The sequence below is a fragment of the Aquarana catesbeiana genome, linkage group LG02, assembly GCF_042186555.1.
Source record: "Aquarana catesbeiana isolate 2022-GZ linkage group LG02, ASM4218655v1, whole genome shotgun sequence".
In the NCBI taxonomy this organism is placed as follows: domain Eukaryota; kingdom Metazoa; phylum Chordata; class Amphibia; order Anura; family Ranidae; genus Aquarana; species Aquarana catesbeiana.
This window is the reverse complement of record NC_133325.1, coordinates 338673916-338701296: the sequence shown is the minus strand read 5'-3', so window position 1 is coordinate 338701296 and position 27381 is coordinate 338673916. Positions and strand designations below refer to the sequence as shown.

Genomic DNA, 27381 nt, shown 5'->3' with positions numbered 1-27381 from the left:
GATGAATTCTGAAGTGTTTCGGGCAATATTATCTGCTCATATTCAGCAAAATGCTTCAGAACTCATTGGACGGTGCTTCACAGTGCAGATGGGCAATGACCCAAAGCATACTGCGAAAGCAACCAAAGAGTTTTTTTAGGGAAAGAAGTGTAATGTTATGCAATGGCCAAGTCAATCACCTGACCTAAATCTGATTGAGCATGCATTTCACTTGCTGAAGACAAAACTGAAGGGAAAATGCCCCCAGAACAAGCAGGAACTGAAGACAGTTGCAGTAGAGGCCTGGCAGAGCATCATCAGAGATGAAACTCAGTGTCTGGTGATGTCTATGCATTCCAGACTTCAGGCTGTAATTGACTGCAAAGGATGTGCAACCAAGTATTAAAAAGTGAAAGTTTGATGGATGATTGTTAATCTGTCCCATTACTTTTGGTCCCTTAAAAAGTGGGAGGCACATATACAAACTCTTGTAATTCCTACACCGTTCACCTGATTTGGTGCTGGTGTATAGAGCCAAAAAGATTATAATTGTGTCGATGTCCCAATATTTATGGACTTGACTGTATGCAGTATTTTTGACCAGAGGGACACTGCCCCCATTGGGTATGCAATGGTTTGAAGAAACTATCAGTGTATATATATATATATATATATATATATATATATATATATATATATATATATATACACACACACTTTAAGGCCCTTTTCCCTTTGTTTTTTTCTGGTATTAAAGCACCATAGGCAAATTACTTATTTTGTATAAATAAATATAACACTTGAACTTGAATACTAAACATACTAAATAACTAGCATATTTTAACCATACTATATTTTCATGGGATAAAACAGAATCCACAGCAGTGTGTTTTTTCTTTAAAAGTCCAAAAAGGAAAAGTCACACTTCATATAGGATGTTTTTATAATGTTGAAGACTGCAGGGTTGATTTCCTCCCCTACCTTTTTATAACACCCCCAATCAGACTCTAGACATATATACAGTATATGTATAGGATGTAATATCTTACAAAATGTATTTATGGTTTAGTATATAATAGGTGTTTCGCTGTTCATGTGTAATGGCACTTTGCACAGATTACTGTCCAGGTTAATGTTTGCTTTCACTAATTCAGGTAACAGGCACCTTGTTGACTTTACATGACATCACCTCCATGAAAAGTTAAACAATCCTTGCAGTCACATAATAATGAGTCATGGTCGGCGTAAACAAGTGTCTGCATTGTACTTTTCAATAATAAGTAACAGCAGGGAACTAGTACCAGCAGGAACAGTAGTATTTTCACCTGTAGAACACATATTAAAAGGTCAGTAAACCCCAAATTGTTTTTCTTTTATAGTTGGGGAGTTCAAGTGTCAGGATCTCTTCACCATAATTCCCAGGACAGTTTCTACCTACCTTATCATTATCACCTACCTACTCCTCCTACTAAATTAGGGGAATTTCTCCCCTTATTCTGCTGAATTTTTTGTTGTTAACAGTCCCAGCAGATGTGCTGGCTTACCAGACCTCACCACCATGTAGGCGTCCCCTATCTGCAAAACTTGGCCAAACCCTCCAGCTGGTTGCCTAGAGTAGAGTGAGACACGCTGGAACTGGGCTGCTGTGCCATTTCCCAGACTAGGTGCTCAATGCAGACCCCAATATTTGCTTACATGTACAGAGTCCAAGACCCCACACACTATAGCCTCCTGATCCACATCCCCTCCAACCCCTCTGTGCACCTGGAACACACTCTGCAGGGACCTTTATATTCTGTGGTTCAGTGTAGGGCTCTAAGGTTAGTCCAAAGGCCAGAGGCCCATGTGACATGATGGCCCAAACCACATGGAATGTGATACAACTTGAGGGATCCTAAACCACCACTAGGAGCACCAACCTCATTTCAGCTAGCCACTACCAACTCCTGTTTAGATGTAGTGTAATTTGCACTTTACACTTCCTAGAATGGAGGGCAACCTACTAACAGCACTTCAAGCTGACTTGCCACTCCCTGAACAGTGCAGCCATGTCGCATTAGCTCCCAGTTACATAGTAGCTGCTGCTTCTTTCATCTCCCATGCACATAAAATGTTGGGCACTTGAGATAACATAACCACCCAAAAATAACTGCACCAAATCTCAAATTTCAGTGCCAATGATAGGCTGGCTTCCCCAAGATGGCCACCTGGAGCGCCTAACAGGGGAAACTCAGTTACCAATAGGTTCCTGCCATCCTGAGGAAGTGACACAGTGCCATCTTTAGGTTGGCGGACACACTGCAGCATTATACCTGTCTACAACTTGAGTGCCTGAAAGACATAAAGTGAAACTCCAGCCAAAACATTTTTTTAGTTTTTGATAGAATGGGTAAGAGTTTGAATTTCTATATGGTTTTATATTGCCAGCTGATTCCTCAATAGGAGATTTCCCCTCACTTCCTGTCCTAGTGACCATATTGTCACCTGATACGAAATAAGGTAAATGTACAAGGGGGACTCTAATAGCATTAAAAAAATAACAGGAGTTCTATCTTTTCTGCTATTAGAAAAGTGTTTTTATTGCTGTATTCCTGTTGTCCAGAAGTACACTGCTGATTTTACTGTTCGGTTTATACAAAAAAGTGGACTGATACATTGAATGGTCCCACAGTTTTAAAATGCACAACATCAACTACCAAATTGTTCACTGTACTCTGATTAAGACTTTTGTAAATGTGACGAATTTAGTAGCTGTGAGCATATAATAATACATAAGACACACTTAGTTAGCTGCAGTGTAATTTGCTTCTTGTAAAGTGCAAAATGTAGTAGCTATAATGCTGAAGAGGATTAAGGAATATAGGTACATTTGTTGCCATTTTTTTGTGCTTGAAAAGTTTTCTTGTATTTTTAAGTCTGACTTTTGGACCCCATGCAGACTGGGCAATTAGATCTGCTGAATGAGACTCTGGGGTTGGCTAAGGGCAAAGGGCACATGCATACAATCCAGCCCCGCTGCCAGCCGCATGTACAAAAATTTGAGAGTCCGACAGCTGCGGTGGTTGGATAAGGCTGAATGGTACACAGAGCCGTACGAATATTTAGGTTAGTATACCCCAGGAACAAATACCCAGAATGCAACCAGTGTGTGTTCTGGACATTCATTCCTAGGGCGCATACTGTCCTAAACGTTCATCAGCTTGTTGTAGGGTTTGAGAGGCTGCTGGCAGCAGGACTAGATGTTCCACCTGCAGGACACAGCTTAGCATGCTTTCACTTCTTAATCGAGATCCTGTGCAGTAATTTTGTTTTTCCAATTTAGTATGCTCTTCACTGTACTTGTTCGACATCATCTTGGCCTCCAGTGGTCAAGCATTGAACAGCTTAACCATAGGGATGAGGGATAAGTAGGGCCAAAGCTATTTTGGTCCTACTTCTCCTGTGGGTCACAGGAGTGCACTTCGTTTTGCACTCCTGTGACCCGTTTTCAGCCAACAGCAGGCTGAAGTCTGCTGTTAGCCGATGTCACTCCAGGCTCTAAATTAATCCAGACTATAATGTCAGGATTCACCCAGATGCCTGGACCGGCAGCTGGCTCAGCCTCTCAGCGAGCTTCTGAGAGACTGAGCCAGTCTCTCCTGACCCCTCCACAGCCCAGCACTCCAGTGAATGTTGGAGGAGCAGAGCAGAGGCGGTGACTGACAGCCACTGTTTTTCTGCTCACTGAAGACCGAGAACTGAGCGTTCAAAAGACTTTGAGGCGGTGAGGTACAGATGCATCATCAGAGCCATGCTGTATCCAATTTGGTGAGTGTAATTATTTGTTTTTTTTAATTCCCATACTTCTCTTTTTTAGCTGTGATGTGCATGTGAATTTGAAAGAAGTTGAGGATTAAGGTAAGTATTTGAGCAGGTGGGCTGCACTTTAAGTTTTCTCCTTCATATTACGTTACAGTCAAATGTAATATTGCAAAAATGAATGATCCATTAGAATGTTAAATGTAAATTACTTAAAGAAACCTCCTTGGAGTTTTGGAACCTGCCCGTTTTTCAAGTGATGTTGTAATGATACTTTGCTCTGTCTGATATCCAGGAGATAGTGTTTGTTACTCACATACTGTAGGTACAGGTCACATTGATGACTCATTATGATTTCACTGTTACAAACAACAAATGTATCATTGCATAAACCAGTATAAGGCTGGGTTCACACTGGTGTGACAAACGCTCCGACATTGGGAGCTCATGTCGCATGAAGTGTGAAAATCAATGTTTCCCTATGGGAGCCATCTTAATTGGTCCGACACAAGTCGGTCCGACTTTGGAAATGCTCCCTGTACTACTTTGGTCCGACTTTGATCCTACTTCAGCCCATTGACTATCATTGAAGTCGGATCAAAGTCGGATCGCCTTCTTGCATCATCCAACTTTGGCATGCGACTTGTGCTCTGATGATCTTGGGGGAAACTCCACGCCAAATTTTAAATTAGAAAACGGCATTGGTTCCCCCTCCAAGAGCATACCAGGCTCTTGGGTCTGGTATGGATTTTAAGGGGAACCCCCTACGCCGAAAAAACAGCGTGGGGCCCCCCCAAAATCCATACCAGTCCCTTATCCAAGCATGCAGCCCGGCTGGTCAGGAAAGGGGGTAGGGACGAGCGAGCGCCCCCCTCCTTAACCGTACCAGGACGCATGCCCTCAACATGGGGGGTGGGTGCTTTGGGACAGGGGGGTACCCTGCGGCCCCCCCACCCCAAAGCACCTTGTCCCCATGTTGATGAGGACAAGGGCCTCTTCCCGACAACCCTGGCCGTTGGTTGTCGGGGTCTGCGGGCGGGGGGCTTATTGGAATCCGGGAGCCCCCTTTAATAAGGGGGCCCCCAGATCCCAGCCCCCCACCCTATGTGAATGAGTATGGGGTACATCATACCCCTACCCATTCACCTGGGGAAAAAAGTGTCAATAAAAAAACACACTAGACAGGTTTTTAAAGTAATTTATTAGGCAGCTCCGGGGGTCTTCTTCCGACTTGGGGAGTCTCTTCCGACTTTTCCATGCTCTCCAGACCGGCCAACGCTAGCAAAAGAGCCGGCAAAAGAGCAGAAGATAGCGGAGAAGCCCGGCAGAAGGCACCGGAGAGCGGGAGAAGAACCGGAGAGCGCAGAGAAGAGGCCGGAGAGCGGCAGAAGAACCGGAGAGCGCGGAGAAGAGGCCGGAAAGCACGGAGAAGTCGGAAGAGACCCCCCAAGTCAGAAGAAGACCCCCGGAGCTGGCTAATAAATTACTTTAAAAACCTGTCTAGTGTGTTTTTTTTAATTGACACTTTTTTCCCCCAGGTGAATGGGTAGGGGTACGATGTTCCCCATACTTATTCACAAAGGGTGGGGGGCCGGGATCTGGGGGCCCCCTTATTGGGGGCTCCCAGATTCCGATAAGCCCCCCGCCCGCAGACCCCGACAACCAACGGCAAGGGTTGTCGGGAAGAGGCCCTTGTCCTCATCAACATGAGGACAAGGTGCTTTGGGGTGGGGGGGCGACCTGGTACGGTTCAGGAGGGGGGGGGCGCTCGCTTGTCCCCAACACATTTCCTGACCGGCTGGGCTGCGTGCTCGAATAAGGGTCTGGTATGGATTTTGGGGGGACCGCCATGGCTTTTTTTGGCGTAGGGGGTTCCCCTTAAAATCCATACCAGACCCAAGGGCCTGGTATGCTCTTGGAGGGGGAACCAATGCTGTTTTTTTATTTAAAATTTGGCGTGGAGTTCCCCCTCAAGATCATCAGAGCACAAGTCGCATGCCAAAGTCGGATCATGAAAGACGGCCATCCGACTTTGATCTGACTTCAATGATAGTCAATGGGCTGAAGTAGGATCAAAGTCGGACCAAAGTAGTACAGGGAGCATTTCCAAAGACGGACCGACTTGTGTCGGACCAGTTAAGATGGCTCCCATAGGGAAAAATTGATTTTTACACGTCATCCGACATGAGCTCCCAATGTCAGAGCATTTGTCGCACCAGTGTGAACACGGCCTTAACAATGTAAACAAATGCACTTTGTTGCAGTACGAAACATGAAAAGGGATGTTCATTTGTTCACTAAGTTCGTTCACATGTTTACTAAAGATAGCCATACACTTGTAGAATTCCATACAGTAAATGTTGTTTTTGGAATGTTTGTTTGATTTTCTAATACTTACTGGGGCCAAATCAATGTTTGTTTTTGACTGTTAGTAGTACCAGGAAGGAAAATGTTTATTGAAAGAACAAAATTCTACCTGTGAATTTGGTTTTCAGTCAGGAAAAATTATTTGTGTGCGACAACCCTTGTCATGATGAAATGTATGTTTCACATATTTATTAATTGAACGGCATTCCAAATTTATATATATATTGATAAACACTGCATATGTAAATAAATATGTGATTTTTGCCTTTATGAATGTTACACACAATAGACATAGTCTGTCTACACTAATTACTCAAGACTACAGCAGCAAGCAGAAATAACCAATGTCCTGAGCTTAGGTGAAACCCAGCAAGCACATTAAATTTAAACAAAGCTCCCGGTGTTGTTTTCTTAAGCATAGTTACAATGGACCAGCTTGGACCAATGAAAGTATACATATTCTATACCTGTTAGACCACTGTGGAAGTAGAGAATTACTGTACTGCCAAACCTCTACACATCGGCCAATCAGAAAATGCCTTGTATTCATTGAAAAAAATACAAGGTGTTCTGTAAATGGCACCTATGTCAAGCGAGTGACACCTGTGTTCACTATGCAGAAGGGCAGCCGCGCAGCACATGACCAGGAGACTGTGGCCTTCACTGTAGTAGTGCCCACTGTTATAGTGATTCTCTGCTTCCACTGTGATCCCACAGATATGAAATAAATATACAGTACTTGCATTGATCCAAACTGGACCGATATAATTTTGCAATAAAAACCATACCCAAAGTTCAGCTTTAAGGCAGAGTCCTACAGTTGTTTTTTCAATATTACACATATGTTTTGCAAAAATTAAAAAGGTCAACTTACTGTACTGCTGGGTTTACTCCTATACTGTACATGCACCTTCCTGTTCATGTACAATACATTACATCATTCTGTTAATTGACAATCAGCACACCGATAGAAATAGTGACATGAAGCTCACTTTAACTGCTTAGCTAGGCTGGTGTCAATCAGGCAGAAAAACATTCCTCTGTCCTCACATTTGTGCAAGAGTTAAAGAGTAAGTGCAAAAGTAAATATAAAAATAAATATGTTCTCATGATCTATCACCCAAAATCAAAGATACCTTCCGATGCAGAAGCTAGTACCTGGTTAAAGATTGAGTTTCCATAGAAATATGAGTGCTGAAGGCGTCCTCTTTAACCTTGAGCATGCACCTTGTACCTCCATTGGCTGTAACTGATTCCTGTCACACCTGTGAGTTGACAAGAGAGAGGGTACTCTTATGCCGCGTACACACAATCGGACTTCTCACACAAAAGTTCACTGAACTTTTGACCGTCAAGAGCGCGGTGACGTACAACACTACGACGAGCCGAGAAAATGAAGTTCAATGCTTCTGAGCATGCGTCGAATTGTTTCTGAGCATGCGTAGGAATTTTGCGCGTCGGAATTGCTACAGACGATCAAATTTTCGGATAGGAACTTTTTCCGACCGAAAAATTGAGAACATGCTCGCAATCTTTTGCTGGCTGGAATTCGGCCAGCAAAAGTCCAATGGAGCATCTACACGGTCGTATTTTCCGACCAAAAGCTCTCATCGGTCTTTTGCTGGCCGATTTTCCGATTGTGTGTACACGGCATTAGAAATTACTCCCAGAATAGTAAGACAGACTATCACCATACCCTGCTGCAAATTTGGTTGTAGATGTACCGACCCACAGTGGATGCACCACAATTACACTTTTTCATCTGCAAAAATGCATGTAGCACTCTCTGAGATAGGCTGATAAGACAGTTAGGTAAATCTAGTTCTGTTTGGCACCACTGTAATCAGTGGAGCAGTTTGTGATTGGTGCTGAGTGCCTGGCTGCCACCCTAAACTGGAAAACTGAACCTGGGGCAAAACCAGCGGGACCTTTTGGGGTAATCGAAGCGCTACATGCACTAAAATCTAGGGTTCCTCCAGATGTTGCTAGGGGTTTCCTGAACAATAAACAGTAGTGAATTGATCTTCCACCTGATTGTGCCTGCATAGTTCCAGCACTAGCCTCCAGTAAATACAAGTGTAAAGGGGTCATTCTTCCAATGACTTCCAATTGGAAGGAGGTCCTTCTCCCACTAACAACTAATATAAGAGGGCACTTACCAACATTGTAAGGAAACATTTACTACTGAACATGGTTGCAAGGGGCTTTCTCAGTTAACCACCACATTCTTTGTTCTTGTACTCTTTAACAGCTTCAGCCCCAGAAGATTTTACCCCCTTCCTGACCAGAGCACTTTTTGCTATTCAACACTGCGTCATTTTAACTGACATTTGTGCAGCCGTGCAACGTTACACCAAAACAAAATTGACATCCTTTTTTTCCCACAAATAAAGCTTTCTTTTGGTGGTATTTTATCACCTCTGCGTTTTTTTATTTTTTGCGCTATAAACAAAAAAAGAGTGACAATTTTGAAAAAAAGCAATATTTTTTACTTTTTGCTAAAATAAATATCCACAAAAGATATATATAAAAAAACATTTTTTTTCCTCAGTTTAGGCAGATATGTATTCTTCTACATATTTTTAGTAAAAAAAATCACAATAAGCGTATATTGATTGGTTTGCACAAAATTTATAGCGTCTACAAAATAGGGGATAGATTTTTGGCATTTTTATTTTTTTTTTTATTCGTAATGGCGGCAATCTGCGATTTTTATCATGACTGCGACATTATGGCAGACACATCGGACACTTTTGACACTATTTTGGGACCATCGTCATTTATACAGCAATTAGTGCTATACAAATGCACTGATTACTGTGTAAATGACACTGGCAGGGAAGGGGTTAAACATTAGTGGGAGATCAAGGGGTTAAGTGTGTCCTAGGGAGTGATTCTAACTATGGGGGGTATAGCCTCACTAGAACATGACAGAGATCACTGCTCCCGATGACAGGGAGCAGTAAATCCCTGTCACGTCACTAGACAGAACAGGGAAATGCCTTGTTTACAAAGATGTTCTGCTTCTCCTATAACACGATCGCGGGACACCGGCGGACATCGCGCCCACTAGCCCCGCCAATTAAAGGGGATGTACAGGTACGTCCATTTGCCCACCGCTGCCATTGTGCCGACGTATATCGGCATGCAGAGGTCGGCAAGTGGTTAATATGACTACATCTGACCATGCTAATGTACCATGAGCTGTAGCAATAATAATTTTTAATAGACGTGCCTTTAGATCTAAAGTTATTCAAGGGTGTCCCCATTTTTAATGAGAAAGGACGATGCAAAGGGTGTGCTTTGAGGGGTGTATTTAGGGTAGTTTAGTTTATTTAAAGTGATTATAAACAATCACTTTGTAAACAGCCCATTCAGTTTAAAACTAAAATGAAAGGCAAAACATTTGTGTATAGATATAAAAAAACATTATAAATACCTTTTTTTCCCCTTATTTTTATAAGTGATCACATTCCCTCTGTTCTCAGCTGCATGTGAGCTGGGGGAGGAGAAGCAATAGCACAATGAACTCTCCAGTGAGAGGCTGTCCAGGGAATGCGTGTCAGGACAAGTCTGAACATTGGAGGAGAGCAGCATGAGTTCCCAGCGTAGCTAGAGAACTGGCCATGGTGTGCTCGCCTGCTTAGTGTGGTCAGTTTCTAATAGGAAAGCTGAGGGATTAGCAGGAACACCAGGGATTTCACACAAAGGAATATACACCGATCAGCCATAACATTATGACTACAGAAATAGTATTAAGTATGGCCCGCTTATGCTTAAAACAGCCCTGACCCATTGAGGCACGGACACCAAAGTAACATCCACATGAATGGCAGGAACCAAGGTTTCCCAGCAGAATATTGCCCGAAGCATAACACTGCCTTTGCCGACTTGCCTTCTTATACTGTATCCTGGTGCCACACCGACCATCCAAATGATGTAAAAGAAAATGTGATTCATCAGACCAGGCTTCGTAGCCCAGTTCTGATGTTCATGTGACCGTTGTAGAAGCTTTTGGCTGTGGACATGGGTCACCATGGGTTTCACAGCTCCATACACAACAAACTGCAATGCCCATTTTTTTCTGCTTTCACCACATCAACTTCATGGACAACATGTTCACTTGCTTCCTAATATATCTCACCAATTTTCAGATGCCATTGTAACGAGTTATTCCCTTTAGCTGTCAGTGGTCATAATGTTATGGCTGATCGGTGTAAATAGAGCAGGATACTTTTCCATAAAAGTACATGGTACAGCAGACACATATCAGGAATATGAAATGCTGAGCTAACACTTTAAATTTGTATCCTTTATATTTGTGTTTTTCTTCCCTATTTGTGTGTATTTGATTATTTGCTTACTGTTGCTTTACATTTTTATTTTACTTTTTTCTTGCTCTTGATTTTTTTCTGTGAAGAAATGTAAGCCTCATTAGCCATTTATAGCCCACTGCACTCTTAAAAAAAACACCAAAATCCACCTTCCCTATTGACTACGATACATTCTGCCAAAATGGTAGCTGTTTGCATAAATGTAATATGAAAAAAAAAACAGAACATATCACCTTTTACAGTTTTAGTCTATTTACCTACCTGAAATATTATTTACCTTTGACATTGTTCCAATAACTCTGCTTTTCAGGCTTATTTCTTAGGGGTTATGTTTGATTCTGTCTCATGCTATACCACATATTCCCATACAAAATACCTCCTCATGTCTTCAACACATTCACTGTATCTGTTCCTTCTTTGCACATGACATACAGTGCCTTGAAAAAGTATTCATACCCCTTTACATTTTCCACATTTTGGAAAAGTATTTTATTGGGATTTTATGTGATAGAACATACGTGTCACATAATTGTGAAATTGAAGAAAAATGATAAATGATTTTCAAAATGTTTTACAAATAAATAAGTGAAAAGTGTGGGGTGCATGGTGAATTTGTATTCAGCCCCCTTTACTCAAATTTTTTTTTTTTTTTTTTTTTTTATGTCATAATGTAGAGTATAAGATTTCCTATCATTTGAGCCCAGTCTTGCCACAAAGAGTTAATCCATCTCTGAGCAATCCTCTTTTATTGTTCAGTGAGATAAATCTTGACAAACAGAAAAAAATCCTCCCCCTTGCTGTGAGTGACAGGTGATTTACATCTCGTGCACTAACCTAAGACATGCATTATTTTTTAATTCTCTCCCCCACTCCTTTCTTCAGTAGCTCTGCAAGGATTGGCTGTTCCACACCTCAGCATGATTTGGCATGCTGAAGTCATGTGGATACTTTCCTGTCTTTTCACTGGATGTTAGAGATCATAGCAGAAGTTCAGTGTAAGAAATACACAGGAGAAAATGCATATTGACAAGGGGAGTGTAGAGGTGGGCGGGGAGTCTACTGACATCACAACTCCACCCACTGAGCTCCAGACAACAGACCCACCCACAGAATATGCAGTTTTTCGGGTCTCATAACAAACAGAAGGGAGACATTTGATAAAGATACATGCAGGAGGCATGTATATCCTTATAGATAACCCCTATGGCAGTAGTTTAGAAAGGATGACATTGGGTTTACATCCACTTTAATCTCTCTTTAAATGCAGCTGTTCTGTGAAGCCCTCAGAGGTTTGTTAGAGAACCTTAGTGAACAAACAGAATCATGAAGGCCAAGGAACACACCAGACAGGTCAGGGATAAAGTTGTGGAGAAGTTTAAAGCAGGGTTAGGTTATAAAAAAATATCCCAAACTCACGGAGCACTGTTCTATCCATCATCCGAAAATGGAAAGAGTATGGCACAACTGCAAACCTACCAAGACATGGCTGTCCACCTAAACTGACAAACCGGGCAAGGAGAGCATTAATCAGAGAAGCAGCTAAGAGGCCCATGGTAACTCTGGAGGAGCTGCAGAGATCCACAGCTCAGGTAGGAGAATCTGTCCACAGGACAACTATTAGTTGTGCACTCCACAAATCTGGCCTTTATGGAAGAGTGGTAAGAAGAAAGCCATTGTTGAAAAAAGTCATAAGAGAGAAGTCATGTGGGGGACACAGAAAACACGTGGAAGAAGGTGCTCTGGTCAGATGAGACCAAAATTGAACTTTTTGGCATAAAAGCAAAATGCTATGTGTGGCAGAAATCTAACACTGCACATCATCCTGAACACACCATCCCCACCGTGAAACATGGTGGTGGCAGCATCATATTGTGGGGATGCTTTTCTTCAGCAGGGGCAGGGAAACTGTTCAAAAAATTCACTGATGTGAATCTAAAGATCTGAATCTGATGTGAATCTGAAGAAGTGCAAAGCTGGTAGAGACATACCCCAAAAGACTTTCAACTGTGATTGCAGCGAACAGTGGTGCTAAAAAGTATTGACTTTTTGGCTGAATATAAAAGGCACCCCACACTTTTCACATATTTATTTGTAAAAAAAATCATTTATCATTTTCCGTCCACTTCACAATTATGTGCCACTTTGTGTTGGTCTATCACAGTGATGGCAAACCTTGGCCCCCCCAGATGTTTTGGAACTACATTTCCCATGATGCTCAACTACACTGCAAAGTGCATGAGCATCATGGGAAATATAGTTCCAAAACATCTAGGGTGCCAAGGTTCGCCATCACTGGTCTATCACATAAAATCCCAATAAATTACATTTACGTTTTGGTTGTAACATGACAAAATGTGGAAAATTTCAAGGGAATACCCTTTCAAGGCACTATATGTAAAATGTTAGTGCATGCCATATCCTGACGGGACTATTGTAACACCTGCGTCTGTGGTTAATGAATCATCAGAATGGCACTGCTCCAATCTATGTAACCTCTGCTCCCTGGCTCATCGCCAGTTCTCTTGCTTCTCTACTGCTGCACCTTAGTATGTACATGTACATCGCTCTAAGGCAGTTTCTCTTACCCTGCTGCTCCAAAAGCCTCTATTCCCGGTGGAGGGTGCAAGCCCCGTATGCAAACAGATACTAAAGCCTCGTACACACGATCGGATTTTCCAACAGGAATTGTGTGATGATTGGCTGTTGTTGGAAAAACCGACCATGCGTATGCTCCATCGGACAATTTTAGTCAGATTTTCCGCGGACAAATGTTGGATAGCAGGATTTAACATTTTCCGCGGACAAATGTCTGTTGTCGGATGTTGTCGGAAATGTCTGCATGTGTCCTGCTTTTTAATATAGGGGGTCAACAATGCCAAGAGTTGGTGAAAGCAGGAGTCCATCATCCAGAGATAATTCCGAAAATCATCCAGATTATTTTCCCAGAGCTCCCGCAGGCATATGACATAATTGGTCACAATTAATTTTTGATCCAAGAAATCCTCCTCCTCCTGTTCCTGGACTGGACTTGGGTCAAAGCAATAACTCCAAGGTCAATAATAAATAACACGTTATCTCCTCAGATTCCGCAACATGGCTGGTTGACGAACGGCCGTTCAGAAACGAACTGAAAAGTGCGAAATGAATAGTGCGAATCAACACTCACCAGACTTCTACTAACACGAAATTAGCAGAAGGAGCCCAAAGAGTGGCGCTAAAGAGCGGAAAAAAACACGTAGTACGTCACTACGTTCGTGTCTGTTGGCCGACATTTGTGTGCCGTTTGTATGCAAGACAAGTTTGGGGCCAATGCCCTTCGGACAAAAGTCTGAGGTTTTGTCTGCGGAAAATCGGATCGCGTGTACAAGGCTGTAGAAGAAAAGAAGGCTGGACGGCCGCACTCCTATGCAATTTCTTTATACAAGTGCCGGATACAAAGGTGAACTACAGGTATCAGCTTACATGTTTCACACCAGGGTCGGGTGCTTACTCATAGCTGCACCTCAGTATATAATTAGCTTTTTGTTTCTTTGCAACTTTACAACCTTATTCTAAACATTCAAGGCGCTTAACATACAACATGAAGAACAGTCTCTGTCATTTCTCAAGTTCCTCATATCATAAGGAAGTAGTAAACAACTGGTTTTGTACTTTGTAAGAATAAGAACAAATTTAAACATGCTGACTTTGCTGTGGGTCTGTGCTGCCAACTGCATTGGACTCACAAGGGAAGTGTAATTTTTACTACTGCTTTCCGCCTTCTTCGCTCTTCTAAATTTGCACTGTAACCTACATTCTCATGAGTTGACTTAACATATAGCATTAGCCAACCTATAATCAGGATAACTAAGCAATCAGATTGATGCATTGGGGTTGATTTACTAAAGGCAATAGGACTGTTTACTTTTTCCTTAGCTTACTAAATGTGGTGAAAAAAAGTTTGCAAAAAAAGTTTGCAAAAAAATACCCAATCGTGTGCAAGGAAAAGAAAAGTATTTTTGCTTGATTGGATGATAGAAGCAGAGATACACCTTATTCATCAAGCTAAGGGAATATCCACTTGCAAAGTGAACAGCCTAGTTGCCTTTAGTAAATCAACCCCAGTGTCTCCTTTATTTTTTTCTGTACTGCTAATTGCCATATCCATGCTGAAATTATTGGTATTCGATATCAAATATACAGTGCATCCTGTCACCTTCAGACCTCCAAACCATTGTATATAAAAAGCCATATGATAAAAGTAAAGATAGGTCCTCAATTGCTTGCAAGGGAGGGAAAGATTTCAATTAGATTTGGTCAGACTTGTGATCTACTTTCTGTTATCCTCTTGCTTAAATCTGCTGTTGGCCCTTCTGATGTTATAAATGTCCCAAAAGAATTAATTAAAATTTACAGCGAGCCTGTGAATCTTTATATGCCACAGAAAATGAAGAAGCTCTATAAAAAAGGATAACATACTGTAGCTCAGGTTTACTTCCTGGAATAGTTGTTTATTAACATCCTAGCCATAATACAGCTTGTTGCTCCTCCTGGCTGGTTGGAATGCGGGGAATTCCACTCTAACACTTCTAACAGACCTGCTGTTGCATAGTGTTATAATGAAGAAGCCTTTTCAAACTAAACACTTTTATACTGCAAATACCACCAATTATAAGACCAATGTGAACAGATGCAAGAACAGATTTTGCATTCTGTGTCTGACTGAGATTCCAGTTTTGTTGAGAAAAAAACAATTTCTTCCAGGTCAGCAATATATTTTGTAAAGTTGGCACAGGAAAAACAGTTAGATGGCTGAGTCTGACCATATGCAGATGTCTTTTCGTTCCACTTCAGCAACTTCAGCAATATATAAAACATTTTTTTTTCACGTTTTGACAATTGTAGTACAGAAGCATTGCTCTCTTCTTGGTTTCCTACTTATCCAATATTTATAATTGTTATACAGGTATACAGGATTTATTTAGCACCACCAGTTTGAGACAGTACAGCAACAATACAGTTCAATACAAGAGAGTTAGGAGGGCCCTGCTCCTGAGAGCTTACAATGTAATAGGGAGGGGCAAACGGAACAAAAGGTAATAACTATGAAGGAAGAACTGATGGAAGAAATAAAAGATTCAGTTGTTAGCTGAAGGCAGGATGGGTTTCCCTAAAAAGATGAGTTTTCAAGCCCCTTTCACACGGACGGATAGAATGGTGCTTTTAGCTGCGGATTTTCTAATTTTCTACCGCAGCTAAAAGCACACAATGCTTTCCTATGGCCCCATTCACACACTGCGTTTAGCTGCGAATTAGTTACTTGCGGCTCTGTGCGGATAGAAAAAATAGAATTGACTGCGTCCAGGAGCGATTTAGCGCAGCTATCCGCACATAACCGCAGGTAATCGCAGTGCACTGTGTCAGCTGTGGATAACAGCGCCGAGCTTCTCATCGGGAAAGGAAAAATGATTTTTCCTTTCCCAATGAGAGACAAGCACAGGGATCCGACTCGTATCCTCGCCAATGCCCGACGCTGTTTGGTATGAATCTTAAGGGAGAACTCCACGCCAAATTTTAAATAAAAAATGGCGTGGGTTCCCCCCCAGGGGCATACCAGGCCCTTCGGTCTGGTATGGATTTTAAGAGGAGCCCCTACGCCGAAAAAACGGCATGGGGTCCCCCCCAAAATCCATACCAGACCCTTATCCGAGCACGCAGCCCGGTCGGTCAGGAAAGGGGGTGGGGACGAGCGAGTGGCCCCCCTCCTGAGCCGTACTAGGCCGCATGCCCTCAACATGGGGGGGTGGGTGCTTTGGGGGAGGGGGGGGCCCTGCGGCCCGCCCCTCCCCCAAAGCACCTTGTCCCCATGTTAATGAGGACAAGGGCCTCTTCCCGACAACCTTTGGCCGTTGGTTGTCGGGGTCTGCGGGCGGAGGGCTTATCGGAATCCGGAAGCCCCCTTTAATAAGGGGGCCCCCAGATCCCGGCCCCCCACCCTATGTGAATGAGTATGGGGTACATGGTACCCCTACCCATTCACCTAGGGAAAAAGTGTCAATACAAAAAAACACTACAGATTTTTAAAGTAATTAATTAGACAGCTCCGGGGGTTTTCTTCCAGCTTCGGGGGTCTTCTTCCGACTTCGGGGGTCTCTCCGATTCTTCTCCGCGCTCTCCGGATCTTCTGCTGGGCTCCTCCGCTATCTTCTGCTCCTTTGCCACTCTTTTGCCGCTCTTTTGCTAGTGGAGGAGCCTGGTCTGCTGCCTTCTGCCTTCTGCCTTCTTCCCTCTTCTTTTCTTCTGATGTTGCTCTCTCCGGCTGGAATGCACTCTGGGCTCTCCGCTCTGACTTATATAGGCGGAGACCCCGCCCCCTTATGCCGTCACAGTCCCTGGGCATGCTGGGACTGTGACGTTTTAGGGGGCGTGGTCATTACCCTATGACCACCACCACCATGCTTCACTGTAGGGGTTGTATTGGGCAGGTGATAAGCGGTGCCTGGTTTCCTCCAGACATGATGCTTGACATTCAGGCCAAAGGGTTTAATCCTTGTTTCATCAGACCAGAGAATTTCGTTTCCCATGGTCTTAGAGACCTTAAGGTGCCTTTTGGCAAACTCCAGGCTGTCATGTGCCTTTTACTGAGGAGTGGCTTCTGTCTGGCCACTCTACCATGCAGGCCTGATTGGTGGAGATGGTTGTTCTTCTGGAAGGTTTTCCTCTCTCCACAGAGAAACACTGGAGTTCTGTCAGAGTGACCATCGGGTTCTTGGTCACCTCCCTGACTAAGGCCCTTCTCCCCTGAATGCTCAGTTTGGCCGGGTGGCCCGCTCTAGGAAGAGTCCTGGTGGTTCAAAATTTCTTCCATTTATGGATAATGGAGGACACTGTGCTCACTGGGATCTTCAATGCTGAAGACGTTTTTCTGTATGTTTCCCCAGATTTGTGCCTCCATACAATCCTGTCTTGGAGGTCTACAGACAATTCCTTTGACTTCATGGCTTTGTTTGTGCTCTGACATGCCCTGTCAACTGGGGGAGACCTTATATAGACAGGTGTGTGCCTTTCCAAATGACGTCCAATCAACTGAATTTACCACAGGCGAACTCCAATCAAGTTGTAGAAACATCTCCAGGATAATCAATGGAAACAGGGTGCACCTGAGCTCAATTTTGAGTGTCATGGCAAAAGGCTGTAAATACTTATGTACATGTGATTTTTATTTTTTTTATTTTTAATACATTTGCAAAGATGTCGAACAAACTTCTTTCATGTTGTCATTATGGGGGTATTGTTTGTAGAATTAAGAGGAAAATAAGGAATTGAATCAATTTTGGAATAAGGCTGTAACGTAACAAAATGTGGAATAAGTGAAGCGCTGTGAATACTTTCCAGATGCACTGTATAGCAGATTAAACAGCACAGTGCTTGTGCTGTCTAATCTGCCCCTTTCTAAGCTGCTAACCCCTGATTACCGTGGTCAGGTTACTTGCCTCTGTTATCCTGCTGCTCTACTCTATCCCTCCCTCCCTGCCTGTCAGCTCCTGTGTGTGTCTCTCCCCTTCTCAGCCCCCCCCCCCCACCGCTATTAGTAGCTGGCAGGAAAAGTAAAGAACAATTACAGCCAGCTCTTCTGTTACAGTAATCTCTCCTACACTGTGTAAATGTTTTTGGAAACGAAGCCTGCAAATACCTTATCTTTGATTTCTTCTGGCCAGCAGTCACGTGACCTTCCCGCCCAGTGCCATCTTAATAGCATCATGGGCCCCTGGGCAAAGTAATGTACTGGGGACCTAACAATGAAGATGGTGACCTACGTGCTACTCGTGCCGTGGCAAACAGTGGGTATAGATAAAATTATGCTACATATTGGGCGTGGCTTTTTAGGCTGATTTGAACTTTTTTTTAAACCATTTTATTTAAATAATTTTTCACATTTTTCTCATAACGCTGTTGTCTTTGGTGAGATATCAGGGGTGTAAACAGACCCCTGAAGTCTCACTTTTGATACAATGAAAGTGACTGAGAAAAAATATTTCCCAGTTAGGAATGAGTTGGTGCTTGGAACTAAACGGATCTAGGGGGACCCTAAAGCAGGAAGAGGGTTTGAAAAGGCTCTAAAGCAGGGGTGGGCAACCTTAGACTGATCTACTTGAACAACACTGATGAAGTCAAAGATCACCGGGCACAGTGTCCTGTTGTTAGGGCCGGTTCACACCAGAATGTGGTGCCAGTGCATGCACTACTTTTTGTGCAGTCTAAAGTGATTTGCAGGCAGGGCTGGATTTACATCTCAGGAACTGTGAAGGAATGTGATGTAGATAATAATAATAGTAATCTGAAAATGTCTATTTTCTTATGTGCATACATATTTCTCTCCTTACTCATTATATAAGTATACAGATTAGCTCTGTTCCTATATTTTCTCAAAATGGCGTGTACCCCCTACCTCCCACACACAGAAGAACGCGGAACTGGAGATAAGAACAAAGAGAGCCAAACCTCGTTATGAAAATTATCCATCTTCTTTTCTATCTTGACCAATGAGATGTACCTATTAGACTGACATAGCAATGACGTATTTGTGTGTATAAAACATTAACACCGCCTTGAATAAATTAGAAGTGTAACAGTAACGAAACTGAGCGTGTCTCAGTGTGTTTACTTTTATATGCATGCATATCAACACTTTTCAAATTAGAGACAGCAGCAGATAACCTTGAGCTCGATTGGAGCTCTTAAACATTTCCATAACAGATGGTGCCGAAACCCGGGATCTCAGGCTACGGTCGAAGTTATACCGCGACAAGCATTCGGGCGTTAACTGATTAATGAGAGTGGGGTTTGCGCAGCCCTAACAGTACCGGTGAGTTGATTGATATTCTTACCACTGTACGACTCTCTTATCTTTCGGTTGACGGCTGGATTCTGTCGGTATGCTGAGACTGTTTTAGAGGCAGGTATTTCCTCGCCTGAGGTTGTTTTAACGAACCTGCCAATGGGTTTCTGCTGACTGTATTCTTTGTTCACTGTCTGCCATTCTTTGGGCTACGAAACTCAGCAGTCTAAGGGTGCTACATGTGTGAATGGGTAGTCTCATCTCCAGATGAGCTTTTGGCCTCTGGCATGAGATTGTTTCCCGTGTAGCAAACGTTGTAGACTTGTTACTCTAGGTTCGACGAACCTTTGAGGGGAATTTCAGCTGCTGGCTTTGCAGCCTGAAGTGCTACATGTGTGAATGGGTAGTCTCATCTCCAGATGAGCTTTTGGCCTCTGGCATGAGATTGTTTCCCTTGTGGCAAATGTCTATAAACGTGTTTATTTTGCAGGGTGGTCTGCCCTTGTGGTCATTTTAGCCTGCTGAAATTTTGCAGTTCGAAGAGTGGCAGGTGTAATGTCCTGTCGTGATTGTATTTGTGGTTTATTGTTTGATATACACGAGAGGGGGAGGGGGGCTGCCCGGGGGATCTGTTGGGTCGCGGGCCGTTGCTCCTCACTACCCCTGATGTGTTTGTTCTTGTTCTGAGATTAACAGTACATTAGTCTTATGTGCCCACACCGAAGGAATTTGCTGATAAGAACGCTGAGAAAAATATTAACCCCTTGGTTGTACGAGAGAAAAAAGAAAGTGATTTTTCTCTTTTAAAAAAAGGAAAAGAAAGTGATATTGCAAAGAAGATGTTGAAATAGTTAACAAAGTTGAAAGAAATGGTGAAAGTTATGTTGCTGAAGAGACAGGGAGAAAAATCCTGTGTGATAAAGAAAATTGGATAAAGGAAGCTAAGAAAGATGGCGATTGTATTATGTATGTTTATCACAAAACTGATAATATGTTGGAACCTGAAACAAAGGAGGGGAGGGACAGCACTGCCCTCCGTCTAACAACCACTCCTTTCTCACTACCCAAGCACAACCCACTGTGACAACTCAGCCCGGCGGCCATCTTAGTGCACCCATGCCTTCACTTTCTACCCAGTCCAGTGCACTTCCTGCCGGCGGCCATCTTGGTACACCCAGTAAGCTTAAACAGCCTGTACCCAGCCCTCGCTGTTTTAAACCAAGATGGTTCATACCACACACCTGTCTTCCCCAATACGGGAGCATCACATTCCCAGGCCGGATATGTTAATGATGAAGAAGCATCTGAGTGGGAAGCCCGACAGCAGGCAGCAAGGCCACCCACTGATTTAACCCCCAATCCGGCTCCAGACTCTCAGTTCCGAGAGGATCTCAAACACATGCTGGCAACCGTAAAGAACAGTGCCTCTTGTCAGCCCCCGCCCCCAACAACAGTCTCGGTTACCAGAAGGGGCACCAGTGATGTATGTCGCTTTTACTCTATCACAAGCAGCGGCCTTAGTGACAAGTCTGCCTGACCCAGAGAAGCAGCCAATTCCCTTCTACCACAGGATAGTGCAAATACAAGAAACTTACTCAGCTGCCTGGAGAGACTTGATCAGCCTATGCCAAATCAAAGCAGGATATGTCTTTTGGCCAGTCATGCAGATGGCCTTCAATGATGCCTGCCTGACAAGTGCCACTTCCTACACCTCAGGCGTGGAGTTCTGTGCACAACTCCACGACTGGGCAAAGGAGAAGTTGACGGATCAGAAGACCACAATCCAAGATATTACCCAAGATAAAGGGGAGTCTGTGAAGAAGTATCATGCTAGACTCATAAAGGCACACACACACATGTTATCAACTGCTTTTGTTTCAGGGCTCAGAGAGGATATCAGAAAAGGCCTGATGGTGGCCCGCCCTGAATACTATTCAATGAAAATGTCTGATTTATTGTTGGTGGCCAGAGGTATAGAAAATCAAAAAGGTAAAAAACCAACGCCCCTCATGGTAACCCATGATGAAGATCCCGCCTACACTCGTCCACCACCACTGCCCAATACCAGGGTAAGGATCACCTGTTACAACTGTGGGAAATGGGGTCACATAAGGAAAGAATGCAGAGCCCCAAGATGTCCCAGACAAAAAACCTACCACTTTCCTCATTGACAGGGGTGCAGCCAAAAGTGTGTTGAGAGCGGTGAACCTGCCTAATAATTCTTTCCTTTCCACTTCCTGATTTGCTTGCCGGATTTGTGGTGTCCTCTACATGTCCCTTGAATCTACTAGGAGCTGATGTGTTGTCCAGACTACAGGCCTCAATCAGGACACGCCTGAAGGGGGGTGAAGTTACATACTCCCCTATCTTTAGAAGACTCATCTGCTTTGTGTTCTCTGCCTCTCCTGATGACACTTAATGAAGAAAAAAAAACTTCAAGTTCAATACTGCAGGAAGTACTTGACAGAATCCCTGCGTGCCTATGGTCCACAGGACCGGGAGACAACGGTAACTTAAAGGTGCCACCAGTTTCAGTCAAGCTAAAAGAGGGCGCTTCATTGCCCCGGAAACCACAATAACCCCAAGAAGAGAATCCTAAAAAGAGAACCAGGTACCTACTGTGGATGCCTTTGACTGCAAAATACCTCACAGAGGTGGACCTTACAAACGTTTTCTTCAGTGTCCACCCTCACCCCTTCTGCTGGTATCTTTTCGCATTCATCCACGGAAAGAAACGGCAACATACCTAAACAGTTGTGCCACAAGGGGCACAGAACTTTCCAAGCCAGTTTGCAAAAGCTATGGCTATCATCCTTAACACATGACAAGAGGAACACCCGGAAGTGATTCTCTTCCAACATGTTGATGACCTTCTCCTTTGTGCAGCTGACTTACCCCCTGTTGAAGTCACCTCAGAAAGCCTGTTGTGCTATCTTGCCAACCAGGGCTGCAAAGTCTCAAAGCCCAAATTGCAGTGGTGCTCAACACCTGTCATTTTCCTTGGACACCGTTTGTCCCATGGGACACGACACCCCACTGCCACAAGGTCAGAAATTCCTTCATGCCTTCCTTGGACTAATTTCCTAGTGCAGAGCATGGATTCCAGAAGCCTTCCTACTGATGCTCTGCAATCAGACCCTTCCAGATGTCTCCTGAAGAAATATCTAAAGTTTGAAACCCTTGAGTGCGCCACCCCCGGCGCTAGGGCTCCCAGCCTACGACAAAACGCTCAAGCTCTTTGTATCCGAACGTCTGGGACATGCTGCAGGTGTACTCACCCAATCACACGGCATCAGCCTACGCCCCATAGGATATTATTCCTGTCGGCTGGATGCGGTAGCAAGAGGAGGCCTATTGTGTCTGCGAGCTGGATTTGCTACACAAGACTTGCTTGACAAAACTTTGAACTTGGTCCTCGGACACTGCCTCGTTCTGCTTGTTCCCCATGACGTTGTTGCCATATTCAACCAAGATCCAGCCGAAACACTTGTCCACTACCAGACACTTGAGACTCCTGTGTTCCCTCCTACTGGACAGCATTACTCTATTAAGTTGTCAAACACTGAACCCTACCACCCTTCTTCCACTTCTCGAGGGGGGAAAGGAGGAGGAGGAGTAGAGTCTTGACTTGTTACCCCCGTGACCGCACAGGACACGCGGTCACCACTGAAAACACTGTTCTACAAGCTGAAGCCTTAACACCGGTGATGTCTACACAGGAGGCAGAGCTATAAGCACTTACTACAGCACGTAAATGGGCAGAGGGAAAAAGAGCCAACATTCATGGACTCAAGATATGCTTTCAGCATTGCCCATGATTATGGTGTTATCTAGGACAGAGGATTCCTGATGGCTGCAGGAACACCTGTGAAAAATTGATTGATGCCTTGCTTCTCCCAACCCAAGTGACTATTCTGAGTAAAAGCACACGACAAAATGAACTCAAAAGAAGCTTAAGGCAATCATCGAGCCAATACAGCTGCCAAACAGACAGCTGGTGGTCCGCGGGAAGTGGACAGCAGGGTGGTAGAAGAAGACCACCCCGTGCTTACCTTACAGACTTTCCCAGTGGACAGAGTTTATCTAAAAGAACTACAGGAAACAGCAAGTCCGGATAAGAAGGAAAGCTGGAAACGGAGAGGAACAACTCTCAGAAATGGACTATTCGAGTGCAACAAGAAGCCTTGTCTACCCAGGAGTATGTACCCAGCCGTGGTGCAATGGGCACATGGAGCTGCCCACTTGACAAAGACTTTTATGAACTCTCTTATCAACAAGTGTTGCACCAAGAGTTACTCCACTGACCGACAGCTTCTGCAGATCATGCATTATCTGCACCAAATGTAACCCAGAATGCACAGAAGAAGCACCTGGCAAAAGCCCTATACCCCATTCCAGAGGATGCAAATTGATCATTCTCAAGTGCCAAGAAGTGGCAGATTCGAATACGCCCTAGTGGAAGTGGTCATGACTGCCAGGACCACAGCTAAGAAATTACTGAGTGAGATAGTATGTAGATTTGGGGTCCCAGAGGTGATATTGAGAGATCAGGGACCAGCCCTAACAACAACCCTTACTAAAGAGATTTGGGCAGCACTGGGGGTTCAGTTGGCACTACACATCCCATACCACCCTCAAAGTAGCGGGAAGGTAGAAAGGATGAATGGGACACTAAAAACAGGATGTTAAAGATGGCCCAATAGACTAACATGAGTTGGCCCATTGCCCTGTTCAGTGTCAGACACACCCCCAGGGGAAACATGCCCTATCCCCTTATGAAATTTTGTTTGGTTCAGCTCCCAGACTTGGTTGTTACTTTCCACAACAGTTACAGTTGCAGTCTGATGTGTTGACTAATTATGTAACCACATTATCACGAGAATTAACCTGAATGCATGTCCAGGTGTTTTCTTCCATTCCAGATCCTGAATTAGATACAGGAACACACCAACTACTGTCTGGAGATCCTTGAGCCAAGTTATGATGGTCCATTCCAAGTTTTGCTGACCACAGCCACCTCAGTCAAGTTGGCCAGGAAGAACACCTGAATGCACGCTTATCACTGCAGGAGAGCGTGTTTTCGGGTGCTGCATATCCTTTTTCTGTTTGATCTAGGGGGGAGGGGCCCAGGAGGTGGCCATCACAAAAATGATAACATAATTACGTTTTGGTGTAACTCTTCAGGTACACATGTGACCACCTTTACCTTAGATTACTGTGACATAGTACCTTGTCCGTTTGACCCTTCATGGTGATGCCATTGGTACAGTGATATCCTTGACGGTAAGGACATATATGTATGCCACACAGACAGTTACTGGGGACAGAGTTGTGGTTTCTGTGAGGGCCAGTGGGTTGAAACACAGAGTGCATTAGACAAAAAAAATGAAAATAGAAAGCCCCATATCCTAACCAAAGATACCCCTGATACATACACTGACCCAGCACACAGTCAGAGGAGGAAGCGAGCAGCTCTCTCCGGAAGCTTTGACCCTCACGTATACATACATGTCATAGGGGTTACAAGGGGGGTCCCTGATGAGTTTAAAGCCAGGGATCAGGTAAAAGCTGGTTTTGAGTCTTTGATCCCCATAACAACTGTCAGCAAGAATGTAGATTGGATTAACTACATGTCATGGTTATGCAATAGAGTTTGTCGATCAGCATACCTGTCTCCATGTGTTCATCTCTAGAGACCAGCTGACCCTCACCTGACTGCTTTTGTAACCTCTCCTCTAAGTATGGCCCCACCCCAGGCCCTATCAGGGAACCCTATATTAACCTGTGCACTGCAAGTCAGCAGTGCTGATCAACCACTGTGTGTTAGCCTCTATGTGTACTTGCTGTGTTTCCTATATCTGATTCCTGTTACCGACCTTGGCTTGTACCTTACTTTCCTTGTTGTTCCAGCCAGCTCCCTCCTTCCTCTTCTCCTGTAGTCTACGGTGAGCGTGAGCTGTGAGACCCTGGGGGCCGCGACCTGGAGCCAGACTGCAGCGCAGTCCATCCTCACCACTAGAGGCTCTGGTGAACACCTGCTGGCTCTTAGACTCCGCGCCCTGGGGAATCTATGCTCTAGCTCCCAGTGGGATCTGTGTCAGTGATCCAGTAGACCTGCTTCCTGAACCTCCCAGGGTACAATCCGCAGCAGTCACCCGTAGGGTCCACTACCTTGCAGTGCACTCCTGATCCCAACGGTGTGCATCTGTCACCCAGCCTCTAGGTGACCTGACACTATACATATTATAACCAACAGAGATTTGTAAATTACTCTAAAGATGCCCTCCAGGGAATTTCTGATCAGTTAGCCCCCACTTCCTACATGACATTCCGGGACCGGATGGCCTTAGACATGGTGTTATCTGGGAAAGGAGGTGTTTTGTAAAATCATAGGAAAAAACGGGAACCTGTTGTACATACATTCCTGATAATACTGGCCCAAATGGTAAGGTTACTTTAGCTATAAAGAAATTAGAAGATCTGTCACTAGAGTTGAAGAAGAACTCAGGTATCACAGACCCATGGGACCAATATTTTAGCTGGATGAGTGGGTGGCAGAAGGTGCTCGCCCAGATACGGGTAACGGTATTAATAATCCTGGTCCTTTTAGCCCTGATTATATGCTGTATTCTACCTTTTGTAAAAAAGTTAATGAGCAAGGCTGTAGACAATAGCACACCTACATTTCTCCACCAAGAAGAAGAGGACCTCCTTATGATGGAAGATGACAAACCCTTCACTCCTCTACAGTCACTCCCTGTCCATAATCTCACAATCCTATAGGGTTATAGGGATAGATAGCGCCTGACTGCACCTCTCCAGCTGTATCGAGGAGGGAAGTGAACAGTTACTGCCCAATTCTATATACAGCCTAAAAGAGTTGCTGAGGAGAAGGGCCAGGCCAAAGTGGGACCTTTAGTATTAGGGACAGAAAAGAGAAAATAGTCATTTTAGGGGGGATTGTGAAGGAATGTGATGTAGATAATAATAATAGTAATCTGAAAATGTCTATTTTCTTATGTGCATACATATTTCTCTCCTTACTCATTATATAAGTATACAGATTAGCTCTGTTCCTATATTTTCTCAAAATGGCGTGTACCCCCTACCTCCCACACACAGAAGAACGCGGAACTGGAGATAAGAACAAAGAGAGCCAAACCTCGTTATGAAAATTATCCATCTTCTTTTCTATCTTGACCAATGAGATGTACCTATTAGACTGACATAGCAATGACGTATTTGTGTGTATAAAACATTAACACCGCCTTGAATAAATTAGAAGTGTAACAGTAACGAAACTGAGCGTGTCTCAGTGTGTTTACTTTTATATGCATGCATATCAACACTTTTCAAATTAGAGACAGCAGCAGATAACCTTGAGCTCGATTGGAGCTCTTAAACATTTCCATAACAGAACCTATAGGCAGGGAATCCTGAAGCACCCCACCAAACAAAAATAAAAAGACAGTAAGCAGGGTTAAGGAGTGCATTATGCTCAAAATGCAGGGTTAAGGTATGCTCTGTGCTCAGAATGCAGGGTTAAGCAGTGCGTTATGCTCAAAATGCAGTGTTAAGGCTTGCCTTCCACTCAGAATGCAGGGTTATGTAGTGCATTGCGCTGAGAATGCAGGATCGGGGAGGGCGTTGCTCTCAGAATGCAGGGATCAGGAGTGCTTGCTCTCAGAATGCAGGGATCAGGAGTGCATTGCTCTCAGAATGCAGGGATTAAGAGTGTGTTGCTCTCAGAATGCAGGGATCGGGAGTGTGTTATGCTCAGAATGCAGGAATCAGGAGTGTGTTATGCTCAGAATGCAGGGATCGGGAGTGTGTTATGCTCAGAATGCAGGAATCAGGAGTGTATTATGCTCAGAATGCAGGAATCAGGAGTGTGCTGCTCTCAGAATGCAGGGATCAGGAGTGTGTTGCTCTCAGAATGGAGTGTGTTGCTCTCAGAATGCAGGGATCAGGAGTGTGTTATGCTCAGAATGCAGGGATCAGGAGTGTAATGCTCAGAATGCAGGGATCAGGAGTGTGTTATACTCAGAATGCAGGGATATGGGGTGTGTTGCAGTCAGAATACAG

At 44.0% G+C, this 27381-nt stretch overlaps 2 long non-coding RNA genes across 7 annotated transcripts in view; one reads left to right on the top strand and one right to left on the bottom strand.

Moving 5' to 3' along the window:
* LOC141127949 (uncharacterized) overlaps window positions 1-27381 on the top strand; it is a 63220-nt gene that overhangs the window by 20429 nt on the left and 15410 nt on the right. For 2 of the 6 annotated variants that reach the window (XR_012241615.1, XR_012241616.1), the window contains 2 exons: window positions 3836-3876; window positions 13562-13928. This is a non-coding gene — a long non-coding RNA (uncharacterized lncRNA). Of the gene's footprint in view, window positions 1-1233; window positions 1326-3835; window positions 3877-13561; window positions 13929-27381 lie in introns of those variants that run through there. The other 4 variants (XR_012241617.1, XR_012241618.1, XR_012241621.1 and 1 more) reach the window with 4 other exon arrangements.
* LOC141127951 (uncharacterized) overlaps window positions 1-27381 on the bottom strand; it is a 50268-nt gene that overhangs the window by 13065 nt on the left and 9822 nt on the right. The gene's annotated exons all lie outside the window — the stretch shown is intronic.